At 41.1% G+C, this 18,091-nt stretch overlaps 1 protein-coding gene across 7 annotated transcripts in view; it reads left to right on the top strand.

Annotated features, from left to right (window-relative positions):
* ZMIZ1 (zinc finger MIZ-type containing 1) overlaps positions 1-18,091 on the top strand; it is a 363,439-nt gene that overhangs the window by 82,477 nt on the left and 262,871 nt on the right. Inside the window, exon 1 of one of the 7 annotated variants that reach the window (XM_067299866.1) lies at positions 15,719-15,793. The exons of the other annotated variants lie outside the window; for them this stretch is intronic. The gene's annotated coding sequence lies outside the window, so the exon portion shown is untranslated. Of the gene's footprint in view, positions 1-15,718; positions 15,794-18,091 lie in introns of those variants that run through there. 7 annotated transcript variants of the gene reach the window in all.

Below are 18,091 nucleotides of genomic sequence, written 5' to 3'. Positions count from 1 at the left end.
CCAAAGTGCCTATAAAAAGTGGCTGTAAAAGTCATACCAAATAAAAGTACTTCCCAAACCTTAGTGACTGTCTGCAGAAGGTGAAGGCTGGTCATGGTGGTGTGTGGGAAGAAAGTGCTTGCCTCTGAGTTTTAGGATATCTTTGCAGGTACAGCTGAGCTGGTTTGGTATGAACTGATCTAGCATTGGAAATAAAATGCACCGGGGTACAGAGATGACTGGATTGGCTCTGTATAGGCTCGAACCAGAAGCTGGGATTGGTGTGCTACCGCTCACCTGTTCTCAGATCCAGGCGCCCGTCTTGGCTGCACTGACCTGCCCATCTCAGGGCCCAAGTTTGGAAGGGGGAGGACGCGAATGGGCCTCTCTTGAGCACAGACTTCAGAGGTGTGGGGAAGCTTCTCCTGCCATGTCAGTGACTTACATAAGTTATCATAATACCTTCCCAAGTAATCATAACAGTATATTCAAATATGCAGTTGCCTGCTGTGTGCATTGGCTCTATTTTCCCTCCCTTTCCACAAAAGTATGGACATAGTCAAAGCTTTTTCTAGTTTCAAGCAGCCTAAGAGTAATTAATTTGATGGCTTCCACAGAAGCTTCTCCTGTCCTCCAAAGGAAAATACAAATCTTGAACAACTTTATTAAAACCCTATTTTTAGTTTTAGTAAACTCTGGGCATTCATATTTTTATACATAGCTTTAAAAAAAAATCCTGTAGGTCTTCTCTGCTGCTTTTTTGATTTAATTATAAGCTTTTTGAAATGAAGATCATTTCATGCTGATCTGTTTGTGCAGTGCGTAGAACAACAGACTCACAACCGTGGCTGGGTCTGTAGATTTTACTGTAATGCAAATGTTTTTTTCTTCAGCCAGCTCTAATTATGTCCTTTTCCCACCAAATCCAGCATCCCCTTCAGATTGTGCATTGTCCTCTTGCGTACAGAATTATTGCACGGAATAAGCCTAGTATGGAAGAGTCTTTTAGAAACATGTGCCTTGCCTGTGCCCTCAGTGGTGAAAGTATAGTCTTTCTGACCTGGGTCGATACTGCATGTGAGCTGCATTCTCTTGAGTATAAATACATCGTGTTAAAAAAGGAAAAGTGCCGAGTGCAGCTTGCTTTCTGCTGTGTTGATCCTCTTCTCGGAACTGATGGGGCGATGCCTTTCTCCTGAGATCACCGCTCCTGGGTGAGTCCGAGGACAGCGCACCTCCTCCCGCGCCTCCCGCCAGCTGGAGCCATCAGCCCTTGGCATAACATGCTGACCCTATGGGAGCATCTCCTCTGCCAGGAAAGAGATGCTTGTGAGGTTTATCATGCTACTTGTTGAACTACGTACCTGACTTACGGTTTAGATTGGGGAAGGGGGGGGGTTGTTTTTTGTCCGCTCCCCTCTCTCTCTCTCTCTCTCTCTCTCTCTCTCTGCTAGAGGAACTTAGTTTGTGGTGTCTGCACTTCCACATAACAGCAAGATGGATGCAAATCTCAGGAGCTAGGAGGGAAGAGGATCTTAGTTTATTCAACTCCATAGAAAATCTGTGAGATAAATAGGTTTTGGATGCAACAATTTGCATGAAATATTTTAAGCCTGAAATTTGTGGGCAAGCCTTTAGCAGGAGAGCAGCACGAAACTTGACAATTTGGGTCACTCGCACAGTTGTTGAAATAGCATCGTGCATGCTTTTTCCCAGAGGCTGTTACAGTAAATGTGGTGGGATGCTCTTCTGGCCACTTTGGCTCCTTATGAATGTTGCCCTTCATCACAGGATGATCTAGCAATTATCATCAACTTTGCAAGCTGGCTGTCTCCTTTCTGCTCCAAAAAATAGCTGTGGAGATGACATTGATATTCATGTGCTTGGGCAAAACAGAGGGGTCTGTTCTTCTTGTTTTGCTTTTAGTGGGTTTTTTTTGTTTGTTTGTTTGTTTTTTTTTAAGAAACATCTATTTTAGAAAACAGGAACTCTAGACCTGTAACCAGCTTGTGTGTGTGAGTGTGGTTTTTTTTCTCATCTGAACTGTTTCAGAGATCAACCAGTTTTATCTTTTTCTCAACCACCCAATAGAATTTACTGTGCAATAAGAAAGGTATTGCATTGCTGAGGAAAAGTGCCACTTTAAAGAGCCAAAGGTCATGTTTTGGGGGTTCTTAGTGGTCACCTGGTGAAATTTGAAATCAGTAGGAAAGAAAACATTTCTCCATGTACTGCTGGCCGAGGGGGTGTTACCGGGTGTTAAGGAGTTTTTCTCCCGATTTCGGTGACAGGGGCAAAGACCAGATTCCTTCTTAGCCTGTGTCACTTCTCCTCAGAGAAGAGAGTTCTGACCTGTCCTTGGGATTAAGTGCATAAATTATCCACTTCATAGTCAGCTGAGCAAAAACCAGAATTATTAGAGAAGAAATGTATTAATCAAAGCAAATATCTGAGCATGTCTAGATTTACTTCTTGCAACCTACCTAAGTAAGTCCATCTTTTTGGCTACAAAAAGAAAAAAAAGGAGAAAATGGATTGCTGATACTGCTTGGAAGTAATTCTCCTTCACATCAGCCTGTCTGACTGCCATCATCTGCCTTTATTATCTTGGGACAACAACTCCTCCCACTCCGGCATGCTTATTGACTCATTTTTAATGGAAGCATTTTTCGCACAGAGAAAGTATAGAATTAAATCAGTTCCCTTCAACAGATGGCCTACTGTGAGGATAGAACCTTAATACTAGTTGATAGTTATCTTTTAAGGGCTAAATCTGATACCCTTCACAAGACAGCTTTTTTAGTCCCTTTTCATCAAATTGTGTAATGAACATTCATGTCAGTTTAAAGGTTATTTTGCTATATCTTCAAGGGTTATGGATTTGAATATCATGGTAACCCAACCATAATGTGCATTATGGACTGTTAGCATACCATTCCTGTTGAGAAATACTGATTTCATTTTGGTTTCAGAATGCTTTGAAACATTGTTAATCCAACCCCTTTACAACTGTATTGCTGGTAACATTAGCTAAAGTTTGTGTTTCTTCAGAATAAGTAGGTATTGTTCAGATATAGTATTGTTTTTATCAATGAAAGTGGTTCACAATGAAAGTAGCTAACTTGGTGTAAGGCAAAACAGAATAAATATTAACTTTAAGGGGCAGTACTATACACAGAGCTTCTGTGGCAGCAGTAAAGGCAGTAAGAGATTAGCATTCAAATAACTGAATCAGCAGCATTCGTAGAAAATACATGGCAATAATATAAAGTTGTGTATAACTGATAATTTTCCAAGCACCTTGCCAGCACAGCTGATGAAGTGCTCCTGGCAACAGCTCTGTCCAAGGATCCACCAGGATATAGTCAACCTATAAGATGCATAGTTTCTGTAGTACATACGGGATGAGCTGCTGCTACTCAGGAAGGCTGCAAATTCTCCAGAATAAAGCTGCTTTCTTACCAGATAAAAGGAGCATGTAGGTGCTGCCTGAATGAAGAGACCCCAGGTGACCATACTGCCTGCCAGGGTGTTTCAGGGAGGAAGGTCCCGTGTTGTACAGAGGAGGTGCACCAGGCAGCACTTCAGTTCTCCCTTCAGTTTGCATAGATAGCCAGAATACATACAAAATGCAATTGTTAAAATAATTCCTTAATCTGGCTATTTTACTACTGTTGCTGAATAACCCTGCTGGCTATGATTTCTTCTAACCGCCCGAGGGTCATCTACATTAATACCTGGCTCATGACCGTGGTTTGGAAGCAGCTCTGCAGTGGTCTCTGCTCAGTGTGCGTTAGCTCCCCATGCAGCATGTGGCCCGGGTCCCTCCAGATGCCAGCGAAGCGCAAGAGGGCTCCCAGGCGCCCCCGCTGCGTGAAGCTGACCTAGGGCCTCTGTGAAATAAAATCTCCTCAAACACCAAGTGTGGGTGCCGGCTCAGCACCATTTCTCCCTAGAGATACTGACTGTACCGCACTGTTCGCTAATGTAGGCAATCTTACTTAGTTACGCCCCTGACTCGGAAAGTTCCTAAGCTGCCGAATGCCAAAACGCAGGAGAATATGCCAGAGAGGGCCCGCTGAAGGCTTGTCTGGTTTCTTGTAGCAGAAGCAGCAGGAGTACAAGCCACTTTCAGACGCTAGGTGTGCACCTAGGCAGACATAGCTGAGCCCGCATAGCTGTTTTTAATCCTTCTTTTAAAGACCTTGTTTCACCTGAGCTCCTGGCTGCATGTCTGAGCAAGCCTTTGTCAGCAGGAAGGAGGAGGCAAAGGCAGTGTGGTCCTCATACCATGCTTGGCTGTTTTTTTTTTGTTTGTTTGTTTTTCCACAAATATCCTTGTGTGTTGTTAATGACACCTAGGAAAAGTCTATGGCTGGGATGTCTACCCTACTTTGGCCTGCCAAGCTACTACCTCATCATCATGGATATTGACTTTTACAGGGAGGGCAGGAGGAGATGGGGAGAGAGAAGAGTTGTTCTGAGACAACAGAGTAAATGAGACTCTTAAAATTTCCTGTCTTAATCAACCAGGAAAGAACACCAGGGTGGATGTGTTTATGTCTAAACCTTGAGCAGGGCCATGAACCTTAACCAAACTTTTGTCATATTTGCCCATCCTATTTTATCAAAATTCATAAGCATTTGGAAGAAGGAAGAGTCTTTCAGTTTTGCCATTAGTGTGTTGGACAGTAGCTCGGTGGATGCAGTATTCCCACAGCAGGGGCAGCACTGGACTCCCCCTTTCCCACATCCTAGAAGAGCTCCATGTTCAACAAGCTCCAGGATATTCTGGGTATCTTCTCTCCAGATTCTTCCTCTTGAGGCTTCTGCCTGGGGCACTTTGGGAAATAAGCCACTTGGCTCATGGCCGTTGCATCTAAGTCCTTTTATATGAGCTAGAAATGTGTCAGCCAAAGAAGTCAAGTCTTTTGTCCCTGAATATCCCAATGCCTGTTAATTAAGGTAGTGTCTGTATCAACATCATAGTTTCATAGTGCCTGGTGCCATCTCTTTGACTGTGTAGCTTTCTGATATTTGAGTTTACCATTGCAGGACATAGAACATATCTTTTTTGTTGCTGTTTTTACTTTGTTTTGCTATATATTATTTTATAGCACTCAAAATACAGATTTGATACCTAAAAGAAAGATATAAAACTACTTCTTTCAGGTCCAAGAAGCTTGAAGTTTGTCATAAGAAACTTCTTACTGTGTTTAGGTTTTGTTTCAAAGCTTTTTGTTCCAAAGATTTTGATTATTTTTCTCTTGATTATTTTTCCTTCAGAGTCACTGTTGCTTGGGCTTGACTTTCTAAAATGCTTTCAATAGCAACAAGTGGAGAGTGGCACTGAACTGCCATCTGAGCGTTGAAAACCTCATTGTAATTGAAAAATCCAATGAGTGACTGCATCTTAAGGCACCCTAATACTTTTTGAAATTATGGCCTTCATCCCTTGCTTAGGAAATAAAAATAAGGAAATAATACTGACATAAACTACCCCATTGGTTTTATTACATGAGTTTAAGATTGTGGCTGGCTGACCCAAGGAGGCTGATGGGTTATTTGTAAAAGGTGACCAAGTAGGGCTGTTGCCACAAGTCTGCCAGACTTTCAATAGAATTTGTAAAGGATCTGTAGCTTAAAAAAAAACTGAAACATATTTCTCTGTTATAAGGAAGAAGTGACAAAACTTTAAGTGAATGGAATCTCTCTGAATTCCCTCTGACACCTAGGATAAACTAAATCTATGTTCTGCGTCAAGTTTTGTAGGGATTTTCCTTCTTGGGATTGTAATAGTGCATTTTTTATGTGCATGTTTTGGCTTTTGCATTTGATGATGAATGATATTCATTCCAGTAGTTTATATCAGTGTTGTTATGACTATTTTTCATTATTATTATTTTACCAGTAGTATCGTGTTATGTCACTTCGTTGATGATTGCAGTGTGATTCTTCATCACTATTGCAAAGTCTGTGTCCCTAAAGAGATTAGAATGAAATGTCAGTAACAGATGTGAGTTCCTGAAAACTTGAAGCATAATAGGTGAAATTCTGGTTCTGCTGAAGTCTGGCTGTTCCTTCATGTGAAGTCAGAATGCCCATGCTAAATATTTAATATAGAACTTTGTCCTCATGTTTTAAATGCAGTTAATTTATAACAACAATCTATACAGCAACAACCTGTGCTTGGTCTCGTGGCTACAATCCAGAAATGGTATTGCCAAAGATTGTTTGTTTATATGCAGAAATCTCAGTGATAGCAGTGTCTCTTGGCAGCCATTGGAAACTGCTGTTATTAAAAAACCTACATTTCTCATTAGAACAACTCTATTGTACATATTGTTTAAATATAGATTACTAATGAAATGCCTTTTTATTGCTTTCTCAGTGAATACTTTCAGCATAAAGTTAATTTGCAGTGTTATGTAAATTCTGTTTAACTTCAATCAAGTTTTTAATTATGTTTTTACCACAGTAATTCCCATCTGATTTGTCATCTCCTGTTAGGTATTTAACGTTGCTCAGGGTGTTTTTTTTTCTTCTTTTTTTTCCCCTCCTGTTTTAGTCTTTGATGTCACCTAGAATAGAGCCTCACTCTAAAGCTGCGTGAGTTTGATTTCCTTTCATGCAAGTATGATTCAATGAAGAAGAATTACACAAAACCAATATTGGAAATACTTTACTGTTATAGTATTGATTAGCAAAAATAAAATTAAAGAGACAGAGGTGCCCATGAGAAGACACCTAGGCATTGTGTTGGCTCTCTTCCCTTGGCCTTCCCTCTTTCAGTTGCTCCAGTTCAGTGCACCTTTCCTACTGACACCACTTGGATTTCATTTAAAATGTCAGTTGCTATTTAACACCTGATGACCATTCAGTCTGTGGCTTTCTTGCATAGATACCAATTGTCCGGGCAAATGTTTGCTTGCCCACTGAGTGCATACATGGACCCTTCTTTGGCAAATTGTTGGCTCATTAATCGCGTGGGAGATAGGACTTGTCAGGCTGCACCTCAGCTCCAGATATATTTTTCAAATCTTTTTCTGATTAAATGAACCTGAAATCGTTGAAGTTGGGTTACCTGTTCTGTCCTCAGTGGTAATGGCAAAAAGCCTTCTCCAAAGAAATTGTATGATACATTGTCTATTTTATGTAGAAATCCTCTTGTATACTTTTGAAATGGTAGAGATTGTTTCTGTACAATAGACTTAATTTTTTTTCTTAATTAAAAGACGGTCATTTTTCTGCCTAAGTCAGAACTTCCCTGAACTCAGTAGCAATTTTTGCCCTTCTGTTCATGGCCACCTATAGAAACTTTTTAAAGAATTCTTGGCACGTTCTGAATTCAGGTACGTTTATAGTAGCTTGTGCAGGACACTCAGTAGCGAAATTTGAAATCTTTGCTTTGGGAACATACTGTCACATACAGATTAATTAATTGTCATCTTAATTTAAATTACTTTCAGGTCATTTGCATACTTGCAAATTTATTTCTGGAGATTATAAAGAACTTAACAATAGCCTAACTTTTATGCCATCTCAGGCAGTCAAGATATTTAGTAACTGCTTTTTTTCAAAAAAATGTCATTTTTAGGTACTTTGAAAATACTGTTCATAGTATGCTTGTACACTTTTCATCTTCAGTTAGTGCTAGTGTTTAGCATTGTTCTGATAATACTATTAATTTGCCAGGTCTCCTATAGGAACGAAAAGGGAAGAAATAATCAACTCTTCTTCCTCAAAAATCACATTGTATGTGTAACTATTACAAAGCATTTGATTGAGATGGGAATTGTGTTAGTATCTCATGGGAGATGTTTGAATTTCCCCTATTTAAAAATCAATTCAATTTGATGAGCAGTAGCTTCAAATAGTGGAGCCCATTAGGACGATTTCGCATCACCAGTTGCACCCTATTTAATCCTTCTGTTGGGAGGTAATTAAATTGAACTCATTAATTTGTGCAGATGTTTAGTGTTTCCCGCAGACTTGCCCTTCTCCACCCTCACCCCTCCTCGCTCTCCTGGTGGGGGGAACGGTCCCCAGCTCGAACGTGGCGAGGCACGTGTGAGCGCGGTGTCCTCAGGCAGGGTGGAGACTCCTCCCGTGGACGAGGCCAAGCAGAAATCGTGGGCTCTGAGGTTTACGTGAAGTTGGCACGCAAGCATAAAGACGGCATTTGTTTCTAATTGCCTGAACGAGACCTGCTGAGTCTTTAATGGCATACCTCTGTACAGTAGTTCACTTTCAAGCCACATAGCAGGTAGTTGGTTTGGGTCTGTTTTTTTAACAAGTGTCTGTGAGCTGTGTCTGCTAGACTTCTATGCATTTTAGTACCTTATGGATATTTTGACAAAGATATTCTTGCATTTGGTAACAGTGACTTTTCTGTCTTTCCTCTGCATCTCTTTTGATGTCTAGGTTTAATTTCCTTTGAAGCAATGGTTTTTCCCTCAAGGGAGTTTAAAGCTTGTAGAAGTCTTTTTAGTTCCTAAGGCTGACCACCTAAATTTTCCTTGCTATCTGTGAAAGCCCACAGGAGAACAGGAGTCTTCTCACTACGCCCAGAATGGTATCAGTGGGGAGGAGCCGGTGTATGTTAGTCCTCTCGGCCTTCTCAGAGGAGATGTAGTAGCGCCTGGTGTGCTCTGGAATACCTGATTGCTCCGAATATCGGATCACTGCGGGCGCAGCCACGAACGCTTTTGTTTGTTGCACACGTTGAATTCTGTCTGGTGATAGACCCAGAAGAGTTTTGTGCTTCACTAAAAGTAAAGCTAACACCAAGATAATAATTGCTTCAACTAAATATAAGCTCCCTTGCTGGTTTGTAAAGAAACGGTGTGTATTTTGCTGTATTTAGCTACAAGTGTGTTCTTAATCAATACTCTGGTGCCACAGTTAAATCACACATAAACCCCTATTTATTTCTTGACTCTGTCTATCCAAAATTTTCTAATTTAGTGCATGAAACTGAAGTCTAGATCTGAGTTTATGTGATGGCATCCAGATTTCACAAAGTATGGATGCTCTCAAAAGCTCCTAAAATTGTTTCTTCTGGATTTTGCAGGCATCCAGTAGATTCTGGTGCAGGGACACACTTAATCTCTTAGAGAAGAGAGATCTTTTGGCTGATATTTCTGGTTCTTAATATTTTACTGGTTGTATGGGTGCTATGAAGGAAGAACTGAAGTGACAAGAATGCTGGACCCACCACATTGTGTCAGGATTATAAAGCCATTGGAGGTAAATTATACAGAAAAGTTCGTAAAATTAGGAGGCATACAGCACCATGGCATACCTCTGCTGGGTTGGTAAACCATCAGGGATATCTCCAATTCATGTTTGCATGTTTGAAATTGTTCTAGGCTAATTCTAATGTAAAAAAAAAAAAAAATGCACAAAATCCGTGCAGATACATCACCAGACAGTATGTTTCTACAATAAAACGTCTTCTCATGGAGAAGACAGTTAAACATCTCTCTGCTGTTGTTTTCAGAACATAGTTATTCATTCCTGTATGGGAAGTGTAAATGCTTTTTCTTTCCTACTTTTTTTTTCCTTTGAAAAATACCTTCATAAGGATGGAAAGAACATAAAAACTTGCCACCGTTTTTTTTTTTTAAACCCCAGAAATAAGAGACACTTGGGTTCTTGCCACATGACCCAAGCTTTCTTGAATCCTTTTGAAAATGAGTGAAATCTTAACTAGCCCTGTGGCTATTTTGCCTATTTGTTTAAGTGTTTGTTCAGTCTAGGTGGAGCTGGAAGTGCCTGAATTTTTAAGCTCTTGTGTAAAGTGGAGAGCCGAGGCCAAGCAGGAGGGAATGCCATTAGCATGCAGTGACACCAGCAGCAGTGCTATTTAGACAGCTGCACGTGTCATATCATGTATTCGGGTCTCGGTCATGCTGCTATTTCTGTTTCGTTAGCACAAATCATAGTATCTAGTTTTTGCGAGTCTGTGGGCTTCTTTGCTTGTCTAGGGTGCTTTCTTTTTTGAGTGAGTATAAAAAATGGATGCTTAAAAGTAGGAGTTCAGTAATGAAGTGCTCATTTCACTGTAGAGCTAAAGATAGCCAGAGTAGATGTGCAGTGCCAGGATGGCCACAGTTAAGCAGGAATCTGACACCTTCCTCTTTGTAGATGTTTCGAAATAGTATGGTAGGGCCCGTCCGCAGTCAGAGAGCGGCGTTGCTTACTAGCAAGCCTAACCAATGTAAGACGTTTGGGTATAGCACGTCGAGCTATGGAGATTTTTCAAGTAAAGGTGTCTAAAATACATTTTGTCTACTGACTTTTGAGACTTAAGTGGTCACCTATTCTAGATACTGTCTGCAAATAAAAGGGCTCTAAATTTGCCTTAAAGTGAAAAAAAGAAAGTCATTTTCAGATAAACACTGAAATCCAGGAGATTAAAAAAAAAAAAAAAACACCTTACAGTGAAACTCATGGTGAAATTATACATTCGGCATGAAAATTCGGAGCAGCTATAACCAGTATTATCTGAATTAACAAACTTCCATCTAATCTAAATCATGTTCTTTCTTGTACTTCAACTCTGTTACATGACACTGATCTAAAGTTTCATTATTTTCCAAAACACAAATACTTTTTAATACAGGAGGCCCATGTTTATATTTCACAAAATAGTCATTTGAAGGAGTGTAAAAACAATTTAGATGGTTTTTAACTTCAATTCCAATCAGAATTGTTCCCTGCTCAGCTACCAGCACTCCACTCTTTGTGGCATATTCATTTCAAGACTTTCTAAATTCTGCCCTTTGTTGCTAATGCTGTCCTCCCTTAGGCACATCTGTGTCTAACTGTATTTGTGAACATGTATATGTGCGTATGCATGGAGAAAGGACAGTCTTGCCAAAGTGAGAGTTCATGTCTGATGCCCTGAAATGCATATCCAAAAAGTTTTTTGTATTAGTTATAAACATATTTCATGTATTATTAATTTGCTGCATGCTTACTGTTTGCAGAATAACACATGCATTTAATTGTTTCAATAGCATTGCTCTTAAGGACAGCTTATAATTTTAACAAAGTGTAAGGCTTATAAAGGGAGATAAGCCAGATTTATTCTGTGTTTATTGATTTAATATTTCCCTTCATAAGGATTTTCTGAAATATCTTTTACTTAGTTCAAAACAAAGGAAATCAGAGTTAAGTTTGAGCCTGTCCTTGACCATCTGTCCTGTGTTCTGCAGGAGCGTATGTGCTGCTTTATCTATGTTCAAGCTTTTAACATCAGTGCAACTTTTTATGGATTAATTATTTTCTCAATAAAGAGAAGAAATAAAGGAAGATTTTTCTCTAAAGAGATGCAATACGGTACCCCAGTGAATCCTAAGAGAGCCCTTACCAAGAGAGCAGTTGATGTCATGGCCATAAAGACAATTACTGCTTCTGGGCTCTGAACTTCCACTGTCTGCAGCGTTGTGCATGAATTTTTGATACAACAGTGCTTCCGCGTCTGTTGTCGTTACTTCCTTTAGGCTCCCTAGTTCATTGATACAAAAGGTGTCTATTTTGCTGTACAGAAATATTTGATCATGATTTAACCTAGGAAAAAAATATTCAGTAATGATATTTCTTGGTGGCATAGTAAACTGATAAAGGTTGCTTTGAACCGTGACTTCCTTAATTCGATATTTAAAGTTATGGTATGTTCATGCAGTAGCAGTATTGGTGAACTAAACAAAAACTGGGCGCAACGCACATGCTGCATTTGCAAAGTGAACTACAGGGGAAAGATAATTTTAAAGGAACTTAAAATTTGTGAAATGAGCTAGATTGACACCTTTCGATGCTGCCCTCTGTACCTCTGAAATAACAGTGCCAGCAGTACGCTCTAAAGGCAGCCGTCCTTTGTAGGGTGAGTCGGAGCCGGCTGCGATGGGGCCGGTGCAGCAGTGCTGGGAGACCTCTCTGAGGGGGAGACCCACAAGTGCGCTCGCAGGGCACGTTTTGCAGGTGTGGGACTAACCCCCCATCCCATCGCTTTCCCTTTCCCCCTCGCTCTGCAAGCGAGCAGTAAGGTAACCGTGCCGCAGTCGCGTGAAGGGAGACTGGGAAGCTCCAAAGCTGCTCCATGCAAAGGGCAGAATGGACTAAAAAGACTCCGTTTCAGCAGTCTGCAGTAGGAGCCCTTCTGTGGAAATGCCGGTTCCACTGTTGCATGGTGGAAGCCCCTGGAGCTTCCTGCAGGGTTGGGTTTGCCCCCTTACTCACTGCACAAGCATGCTGAGAGAGAGTCTTAGTACCGATCGGCTGTGATTCATTGTGCTTTTACCCCACCATGTATAATAATGAATAGATTTGAAACCTTTGATACATCTTCCTTTGTCGGTTTGTTTCCACAATTCGCTTCCTCCCATTAATTTTCAGGGCCGTAGGGATCTTTGTTTTTACACTGTTGCCGGCACAGATCACACACGCAAACATGAAGCTAGTTACGACTTTGCCTGCCAGGCTCCAGGATCAAATTTTTCCTGTAAAAGCACTCAGTTAGCTCTGTTTTCTTCCCACTCCCTTCTGGATTATGTCTGCACTAAGATCTCATAGGTGCATGATATTTTAACTCCAATGGGCTATAAATTTCCTCTGAAATAGCAGTGCCTTTTATGTGTCATAAATTTGGCCTTTTCCTGTCTCCACTAATACGCCCCCCTCTCCTTAGCATTTCAGTTATATACCGATAAACTCCTCGACATTTAAATACTACTGCAGCAGGCTCAAGGTGGAGAAGTGGGTCACGTGGAGCTAACGAGAGAAAGGCGACTTTTATAGCCAGCTTGTATGGGAAGCTCCCAGCTACTCCGATTTCTTCAAGAGTGACTGCCAGAGCTGAAAGGAGAGAAATAAAGCATGCTTTCATTTTAAAAGCACTTTGCACACTTGAGTTCTCGGTGCTGTGGTGCAAGATGGGTGCGTGCATTGCCCAGCTCTTCGGCCGGGGAAGCGGTAGCAAGAGGGTGCCGTGCTCCCGCGCAGCCTCGGCTCTGCATCGGCCCCGCGAGGTGCCGTGCACAGGCTTTGCCCTTCTGGGCTCGCAGGGCAGCGGGTCTCCCTGCTGCGGGAAAGCCCTTGGGGCCATTTCCCTGCTGAGCTGCTGGATTCGCTGCAGGACCGCAGGGTCCCCTTAGCACAGAGCATCCAGCGCCACACGGCAGCTGCCGCTGCAAAATGTTAGCTTGCATAGCTGACGTTTCAGGTTACCCAGGACTTTTTCTTGCTTTTCTTCTTGCTTTTTTTTTTCCCAGTTTTTGGCCCCAAATAGTTCTGCTTGCTGAAAAGCAGAGTAAAGTCTGAGGATTTTTGGTTTATAGTCTTTTGATGAAAAGTCAGAATTTTTTCATTTAAAAACAAAAAGAGGGAGAGAAAATATTTTCTTGTGGCAAATGAGATTGAAAATATTGTATTTTCTGGCCGTCTTTCTTACCTGGTATTGGTAGGCTTATAATTATCTGCAGTATACGTTGCTTTTATCTGTAACAAGTTTATAAAATCTGTTATGTTTAGCAGTGCTATATAATGCAAGAGTGACCTACTGTACTTTGGCTCCGATCTCAGAACTTCTGAATGACTGTTGGTGGGAGTGGAGAAGTCAGTTTAGAGGACCGCTGTTGTAATCTTTTGGGACCTTACAATGTGTGTGTGTGTATTTTATGTTTATGCACTTTGATTGTTTAGGGGCCGTTCTGATTTGTCTATTGAGTTTCTTCCTTGCTTGTGCAAATCCAGCTTTATTTCTTTAAAAAATTTTCATGGGTTACTCCTCCCTTTTGAAATAATCTCACTTAGAAAGCAAATATGATCATTAGAGGACTTTCTTGCTTAATCATGCCAAAGGAAAACTATAAAGGTCATTTGGTGAGCAATTTTATCCAGGACTTTTTCTGACTGGTAGAAACCATATGGTATTAATAACTGTTTACATAATCACTAAAAACTGGTAGGCAAGTTGTGCACACGGAAACATGAAAGGTAGTGTAAACAGGCGAGTCGATTTACCCTGAGAAGTGTGTGTTTTGACTGTAAAACCGTGTACGAGAAGGCTGGAAAAAGGATGGATTTCCTCCTCATTTCTTTTGACTAGGAAGGAATTGGTGAATTGTGAATGCTGTTCTGGAAAATGGATTTTTATTTTTTGAATTAATCTATAAATCCTCTTCAAATTGCCTGTCTTCTGGCTGTTAGCCAGGTAGTTGAGTAAACAAGCTGGATTGATCATCTAAAACAGCTATTTTTTATTTTAATGTTGGTTTTGGGATGTACAGTGTCACATAATTAATGTCTTTTAAGTTCAGTCACGTAAGGTATATTTTATCCTGTATCCACTTCCAAAGGTGAAGAAAACCACATTTTCTTGACATAGAGGTGTAGTAAACTTAGTTAACAATAAAAATAATGTAAATGAATCTTGCTAGGATCTTAAAGCAGGAAAGAAGTCAATGTGTGGTACCATCTATAACACTTCAGTGTGTCCTTCAGTAGAGATCCTAAAAATAGGCAACCAACAAGCGGTGCTTTTTCAGAGAGGCACGAGACGAACAGGTATTGAATTGTTTGCGCGTTGCTGAGAACGGAGATGTTCTGCTCTGGTCCGGCCATGCCCAAAGGAAGGTCTAGTTGGATGTTTCAGATTAACACCCCATAGTTTTAGTTTTTGAACTAAAACCCCTCCTCTTTTTTCCTTCCACCCAGGTCTAAAATGGCTAGAGGGGATTCCTTTTGAGATAAAGTAAAACAACACTGAGGTCTCTTGTTAAAGCACAGAGTTAAAAAACTGAGCAGTACTAAAGGATGTGAAAGTTCAGAGTGGTATAAAGCTTGTGTGGGGGAAAAGTTTATCTAGTTAGCCACTGTATTAATGTTTGTCCGTGGACCTGGCTAAAACATCCATCTGTGATTTAAAATGGCTTTGTAAATGTTTCCTGCTAATGACAAGCAACTTCAATGCAGGGTTGTAAGCTAAATAACTCCCATTTCGATGCACAGTGAACATCGAAAAGGGACTGAGAAATAGCAGTGGGCCTGAAAATAATGGTGGGGTCGGTTTCTCAGCCTCACTCTTGGCCTCGGCATGGTGGTTTTAGTTAAAACCCTGTTTTCTGGGGTCAGCTGATTACTTAAAATAAATGGATAAAATCATTTTCCATTCCTAAAACTTCTAGCAGTGCTGATTCCAGAGGAAAGCGGGAAAGTGTCATTTAAGTATACCTTGTTTAAAGAACAAACACAAATAATGTTGCTTTATGATCTTCTTAGTAGTTTAGATGGTTGATTGATTAGTTATTATTGATCATTTGTGGTTTTAAATATAGAAATAGCTAGTTATATTTGCTTGATTTAAACTTTGAAACCTTAAAAAAATCATGTAAGATGACTATTGAACCTTTTTTTTCGAACTAATGAGTATATTTGCATGGCAATTGTTGAGTGCTCAAAAGGAAGCATTATCCACTATACTAAAAAGCTTAGTCCCGCACTGTATGCTCTCAGAGTTTTTAAAAGACACGTTGTAATATGATGTGCTTTTTGTCCCCCTGGACTTAAAATTCATGGGCCTTGACCTGAAAGTACCAGGCAGAGCCCGTCTAACTGAGCAGTTCTGCTGGATTCGCCAGCCCCTAGCGCTGCCGTCCTCAGCGCTTCCCTCCCGCACGGCTCACTCCAGCGTGCTTCTTGCCTCGGCAGACTCTTGTCTCTTCTTCTCATCTCCAGAATACGGCCTATGCTCTTTCACCTCTGCTAAAAGCCAGTGCCCTTTCTCCAGTGCCTCTGAGGCACTATCCAGGTAATTTTAGCTTTGCTACGGCATTTGAGATTAACAGACATAGCCTAGTAATGACAGATAGAAAAATGTATTGTGCTGTTGCCTCATTGTATTATTTACTGTATCTGTAATGTCACTTGTGCCTTCCTGTCCTCTGGTTTTCTTATACTATGCTTTTGTAAGGGCCTGTGTCTCTCTTGACAGCAGCTGCTGCCGTGTTTTCTGGATGCTGCAGAAAGCAAATAATAGTCATGATTGTTTTCAGAATTATTGAGTTTCTTGCCCTCCACTTTGGGAATTATAGCAAAAGGTCCATCTTTATTTTGACTTCTTAAAAAAAAAAAAAAAGTTATTTCCCAGATAGATCATATGGTATTGTGGCCTCAGACCAAAGCTGGCCTCTGTGTCATCAGTGTTTAAATTCTGTATCTCACAGTAACACGCTGTGGCTTTTGACCAGTGACTTGATCTCTATCGGCCAAGCTGGCTGCCGGCGTGAGTGAGTCTGAACTCTCCCAAATCTATGGAAGTGCATCAGATTATGCCAGTCATTAACTGACTCCTTGACATAATATATATTTCCACTGCCTCCTTTATGCAATGTGTTTCTCCCCATCTGTCAAAAGGGGGTGGTAATACTCTCCTGCCTGCCTCTCCTGGGATCCGAGAGGATTAGCGAGGTCCCTCGGCAGCGTGGAGGTGGCGGGTGTGATTACGAGGAACAAGATGTGCAAGCGTGGCGGCGGGGCAGCGAGCGGCAGGGGTCCTGTTGCGCTTGCCGTGCGGAGCAGCTGGCTGACGAGCCATCCTGACCTGGGCAGCGAAAGCAGATTTCAGCGCAGCCGGCTCATTTACGAGCCAGTCTGATTGCTCCCGTCAGGACCTGCGCTTTCTAAAGGTGGCACGAGGCGGGGAAATGCAAGGCACAGGTCTCCACCAGCGCACCGGACTTCTTTGGCTCACCAGGCTCACTGCTCGGAGCCCACCCGGCGACTCGATGCTTCCACAGCGCCAACAAGAAATAAGTCAATAATAATAATAATCCTATTCATTTTCTTTTACGGGCGTGCAGATAGGCCTGGCTATTCTGTCTTGCTTAGCCTGGGAGCTCTCGGGCGGCCGGCTCCCGGGATTTTCGTGCGCAGACTGCAGCCGCTGAGTGTCGGAGTGAGGCTAACCCCATCCAGGTGCTCGCGGCTCCCTCATTAAAGTTATCCTAAATTTGCTCAGTGGACAAGATTAAAGGTGTAACTGAAAGAGGATACAAATTCCCTTTCATTTGTACTCGATGTATGCTTTAAAGCCCTTTAAGTGGTTAGCTTATGGAGACTACTGAAATTAATGAGAACGAGTGGTAAGAAAGAGGATTGACTTGTGTTTCTATTAGGATCTATTAAGACTACTGTAATCAAATGAGATCAAAATGTTATCACCTTCTGAGGGTCACTGTCAGTAAACGTAACAATAAGGTGATTATTTTAGTCATTTGCCTTAGGGAAAATTAGGATGAAAAAAATTAAGAGGTGGGATGCAATGTGTTTAAGTGGATAATACCCATTTATTTTAAAGGAATGTTAAATAATTTAAAGTCCATGTCAAACAACTGTATCTAGCTTTCACTCTGAGGCATTAACAAAGAGTTGTGGTGTAAATAAAGGGTTATTATTTAAATATTTTATAGTAAGAATTAAATAAAAATTTGCAATACAAATGAGAGTACAGGAAATAGAACTGCACTTTTAGATTTGGCTTTTGAGTTAGTCAGTTTGCGTCACCTTTAAAAGGCTTCATTTTTTTCAAAATGAAGGTGCTGCAGTCTTTCTGAAGGTCTGAAATCAGTACTGCAAGTGAGCATTTTGTAAATGGTCCTGCGGGATGCTTGTGGAATCAGCACTGCCCACGTAAACAGGGAGTGAAACGGCTGAGAATCTGAACAGTTTAATATCACAGCACAGTTTCTGTCAAAAGCAGTAGAGATTAAGAGTTCCTTAAGAATATCTGCTTCAGTAAAGCATTCAGAATATATTTTTGTCCTTACTTTTGCTCAGTCCTGCCAATATCTCTCGTAAGCAACCCTATCGTTTGGTGCTGGCAGGATGAAACCCTAAGGATATTAGAACAGCATGATTTTTATCTTGACTGTGTCCTATTTGATGGGAGCTACTGCTTTTGTGGCTGAAATGTTCTGCAGCGCTTAGACTTGGCTCATGTTGCTTAAGTTTTGCATTGGGATTAACATTGTCTGTCTAAATCTCCCACAGATTGACCTGGAAATACACCCCATAGTTATCTAAGAATAGCATATTAGGGACTGAGGTG

Source organism: Apteryx mantelli, chromosome 7 (assembly GCF_036417845.1).
Source record: "Apteryx mantelli isolate bAptMan1 chromosome 7, bAptMan1.hap1, whole genome shotgun sequence".
NCBI lineage: Eukaryota > Metazoa > Chordata > Aves > Apterygiformes > Apterygidae > Apteryx > Apteryx mantelli.
This window is presented reverse-complemented; position numbering and strand designations above follow the sequence as displayed.